The sequence below is a fragment of the Lactuca virosa genome, chromosome 7 (assembly GCF_052849685.1).
Source record: "Lactuca virosa cultivar CGN04683 chromosome 7, Lactuca_virosa_CGN04683_v6, whole genome shotgun sequence".
NCBI lineage: Eukaryota > Viridiplantae > Streptophyta > Magnoliopsida > Asterales > Asteraceae > Lactuca > Lactuca virosa.
In genome coordinates, this window is record NC_136432.1 from 86,108,849 (window position 1) to 86,114,432 (window position 5,584).

Here is a 5,584-nt window from a genome sequence, read left to right on the forward strand (position 1 = left end):
GTGGTTGAGCCAAAAGGATTTTTTTCTCTTGTCGATATCTATAATGACGCCGAAAATGTGATTCTAGAACCCGAAGAATTAGTAATGATTGTTGCGGATCAACTCTTGAATTTTAAAGAGGCAGTTACCTCTAAATCATGGCAAGAGGCCATGCAAACAAAGTTGGATGAAATAATGAAAAACAAGACATGGAAGCTTACCGACTTGCGACCGGGTCACAAAGCGATAAGATTAAAATGGTTCTTTAAAGTGATTAAAGACAATCTTGGAAGTGTGATAACATATAAAGGTTGACTTGTAGCAAAAAGATATGGAAAAAAACAAGGAGTCGACTTTGATGAAGTTTTTGCACCGGTAACGTGACTTGACACTATAAGGATCATTCTTGCCTTAGCTGCTCAACATGGGTGGGTCGTCCACCATTTAGATGTCAATTCTGCTTTTCTTAATGGAGATCTTGAAGAGGAGGTTTATGTAAGTCAGCCGGAAGGATACGTTGACAAATTATATAGTTACAAGGCACTTAAACTCTACAAGGAGCTTTATGGATTACGAAAAACTCCTCGAGCTTGGAGCATTCGTTTGGATAAAAACCTAAAAGGACATGGTTTTTTGAAATGTTCACAAGACACGAAGGTGTATAAAAGGGGACCAAAAGGAAAAACTCTTTTCGTCGGTGTCTACGTCGATGACTTGATCATTACGGGATCAAAAAACAAAGACATTGTCGAATTCAAGGAACAAATGGAAAAAGAATTCGAAATGAGTGATTTTGTAAGGTCACAGCTTATGATCTGATGAGTCAAACACTTTATACCCGTTTTCTTGGTGAAATCAAACTCTTTCTTGGTGAAAGACATCTTTGTGATTATTTTGTGTTCTTTACTTATTCTGTTCTTTATTTTGGTTTAGTTGTTTTCTTTCTTTGTTCATTATAGTTGAAGTGTATCATAGTGGGTTTTTGATACACTCAATTAATCATGTCGACTTACTATAATCCTAAATCTTTTGGTCTCAACAAGATTCCTCCTTTCAATTAGCACAACTTCACCATGTGGAAAACTAAGTCTATGTTTGCTCTTGAAACCATGGACTATGAGATGTTTAAGATGATGGGTTTTGAGCATTCTAACACTTCCTAAGTGTACATGCAACCCTAATAACCTTGAATCTATGTTTTCTCTATATACATGCAAATTTCTTTTTCAAGGTTATTTCCTAACTAGCATGGCATGGGGATTACATAAAACATAAAAACTAGTAGAAATACATACCTTGTTGTTGCTTGGATTCCTTCAAGACTTTGTGAGCCTAGCACCCCAAATGTTGTGCCTCAAATGCTTCACACAACACCACAAGACTTGGAATAACTTGAGAGAATACTTCTAGCACTCAAAATCGGTTATGCCCTCTCTAGTAACACTAGGTCACGATTTTGCTAGCCATAGGGTTCCTTTTATAGTGTTGTCACAATTAGGGTTTACACATGAATGCCCTTAATTGTCATGACTCTTGATTTCTCATGACCCATGGGTTTGTAACTCCCATGGACTATCCATGGAGCTCCATATGGTTATAACCAAACCCATAAACCATGGATCATTAATCCACCATAAAAGAATTGATGATTGTCATAATCAACCCTATATATTTAATTAGTCTCACTTTGATCACCAAATTAATACTAGATTAATACTTGATCAATACTAATTAAATAATACTATTATTAATATATTAGAACTTATAATATATTAATAATCATAAGTGCCTTATTCTCTCATCTAGTCTATCCAAGTATTGCAATGCCATGCAACCCAAATGGACCATGCCGGGTCGGGTCAAGTACATACCAAATAAAGTTATGGACTTAGACACTATATCCAACATAAGATTGTTGAGAAGGGTCCTCACATTCCTATGTAACCACCAATGGTTAACAACGCTCCCATTGGTCCTTTAAAGCAAAAGCCAGAGACTAGTTATGACGATGATGACAAGAAACTGATTAGTTTTGATGTGAAAGCTAGAGTAGCCATAAGAAACTCTCTTCCCTATCACGTGTAGCATCTTGTATAGAATTATGAGTTGGCTCAAGAGATGATGGATATGCTGACTGTGGCTTATGAAGGCATTGTGGAAGTTCAAGACACTACCATCAACAACCTCAATCGAAGATACGAGCATTTATTTACCCAACCTAACCCACTAAGTTTCTTTGTATCACTGGAAGCAGTACAAAGATAATTATATGTGGATTCGACGAGAGATTTGAGGAAATATAGGCCATAGTATAAAAGATATTGTAAGGCCTGTAATGATTCTATTTATGCTAATGTTTCTTGTATCAGTTATGACATCCCAAGTTTTAATAATCAATGAAAAACATTTCTTCGGAAATACTTTTTATGGGACAAATTCTACACCACTTTGTTTTTAAAATAAGAAAAAATAAAATGGTTTTTTCTGGCCGAAAAAATTGGGGATGTCACAGTTGGTATCTGATATTACCTTATTTAGGTATGTATTTTAGGCCAATATCCTAATATATTTATGTAAAAATATTATATTTTAAGATATATGATATTTAATATACTTTGAAATGTTCAATTACAGTTAAATCGGCGTTAGGATGCAAAAGGATGAGAAAGGAGTTGAAAAAGACGCAAAAAAGATGTTGTTTGCATCTTGACCCCTTGTCAGTGTTTTTATCATATCTCATGACTCGTAACTCCGATTGATAATATTCAAAATGTTCTGAAAACTAGAATTTTGGATGACTTTCATTGTTGTGGAAAAATCTGATTCCTAGTTCCCATGCCGTGGCAAAACTATTTCCACGGTATGGCGACATCAGGAAGTTTCGTGCACGGGAAGATTCCATCTCCCACAGTGTGGCAAGCATTTCTCCACGTCATGGCAACCCTGAAACCTATAAATAGAGCCGAAAATTAGCCCTAATGATATATCTTCAACCCTAATTTTTTCCCAACGAAAAAAACCCCATAAGTGTCGTTTTGAGAGTTTAGAAGGCGGTCGAAGGGTCGTTAAGTTGATATGGAGTGAAGATCTAAAGGAATCGAGAGAGGATTCATGTCAGGAATCATTCGATTTGCTTTTCTGACCATGATTAGAATTCTAATTGTTTCTATCTGTGTTTTACTTTCTGTACTCGGGTGTTCAAACCCTTTGCTTTGCGTTTATGATTAGATGAAGCATTGAGATTATGGATTAAATTGCTATTTGGATTGTTTATTATTGTTTAAATTATTTTGTCAAGTTTGATTGAAAGATCCATGTGTGTTAAATATTTCTACTATATTCCTTATTGATGAATTAATAGAGTTTAGATAATTATTCTGACTGTGTTAATTTGAATCATAGTTGTCCATGATCATTGGTAATTATGACTAGAGTTTGATAATAACCTAGGGTTAGGATAATAAAATGATGAACTATAATGTGTGTGCATGAGTAGATGATAATTCTATGCATGATTTAATTCCTATGATCATTAGGATTAAAAAAAATCAAATCTTGCTTAATACGAAATCAACAATGAAGTTATGCATAATTAATGGCATGATGATGAAATTAAGAGTCTTTAGATTCATTAGGATTAGTAGTCTGATCATGATGCTAGTCGTATTAGGAATCAGGGAATAATGAATGAATATCCATTACACTTGAGTAATTAACCATGATTTTGAGATGTAATCCAAGTAAACCAAAGTACCTAGATTGATTTGTTTCCAATCTGTTTATCTAGTTAATTAGTTATTGATTGTTTGCAATTGAATAATAAAACCCCTATTTTATTGTTTTCATTTATTTAATGTGACCTATAATCAAAGTTCTAATGTTAATTCACTATTGTTCCCCTTGAGTTCGACACCCTTGATTATCAAAACTATATTATACATCGATCAGGTTCACTGCTTGTAAGGTGTGGTTTAGATGCGATAGACTAGGAATTATAAAAAAAAACTAGTGCATTAAAAATACACATCAGTACTAGAGCATTAGTTTAAGCGAACTAGGAATTTTGAGGATTTATAGACTTAAACGTAGAATGCTAAGCAATGATTGTGAGGTGTGTGTCTGTTTTACTTTAGGTAGTATACCTGAATTAACACAAGCACTAGAATACTTTAGGGAATATGCCTTAATTGCTATTATGTGCTAAATGATTTATATGGTAGCATGCTTTAGGATAGATGCCAAAAATTGCTATATTCATGAGCACTAGCATACTATATCGATATGCCTTACTAAAATGCCTTATTAGGTGCTAGATAAGTAATTATATATAGTAAGTAAAATATTACTATATAAAAAATACTCGAACCTATATGTATAGAACGTGATGACGATCGCAAGTAGCGGTAGAGTCATCAACAACGAAGGAAGTCCAGCACCCCGAAACTTCGGAGTAGGAGCTACTCAATTCCCGATGGATGAAGTTTGATTGATGATGCAAAACATGCTAGATCAGCAAAGGCAGGAGTTTATGGATCTCCTAACTCAATAGATAGCAAATGCTAGAAGCGAAGCGCCAGTGATCCAGGAATTGATAGTCGTTTAACGAGTCAAAAATGGACCGATGCTCTCTCATCCAAAAACGGTCCAGGAGGGGAAAGATGAATCGGAAAGTCCTCAAGGACCACTCAGATATCCAAAGGAATGATGAGCCTAGAGGCTACTGCAAGTATAAGGACTTCACGGCCCATCATCGTTTAGTGGGAAAGAGGATCTAGTAGGAGTCATGGTTTGGATTTCAGAAATGGAGCTAGCCTTCATAACATGAGGTTCCACGGGAAAATTATAGACCACCTACACTGTGAGGAAATTCAAGGGTGCAGTAATCTGTTGGTGGAATACGTTGGGAAAGACTATAAGTCCTAACAAACCACTATAGCTAACTTGGGAAGATTTCTTGACCCATGATATATGTCATTTTATGCATCTTTTAGGGTAGTTTTTATCAGCATTTAGCATCATAATTTTTAAATTTGCATACCATTAGTTTAAATAATGTTCAACTTATGTCTTTCGTTAGAATATCCATACTGGTAGCGTTTTATGTCATTTTCAAATAATTCGAGTGGAACAGTACTCTAGGAATAACTTTGGATGATTTTATTGAAGCATTAGATTTAATTGGAGATTGGAACTTATGAAGGATTATAATGAATGATTGGAAGCTGTTTTGGTCAAGAAAAATTCGATCGAATTGATCCTACGAAGATAGATTGCTACATTCTAAAGCCTAAAGGATGTTGTTGGAAGCTTGACCCTTGTCAGTATTTTGACCATATGTCATGACCTCTAACTCCGATTGACGTGATTCAAAATGTTTTAGAAACTAGATAAAATTTCGGACAAATTTCATGTTTGCGAAAAAGCAAAACTGCGATTGCATTTCTCCATAAATGAAATCGCATAAACATGTCTAGGTTTTGTAGGGGAAAAAATTATCAGGGGAAAAAATCAGAAAAAATTTGATGCATTTTGCCCATTATATGATCGTATTTCATTTCAATGTCCAAAAAATGTCAAAAAATAGCATCGTACTTCATTTAACGAT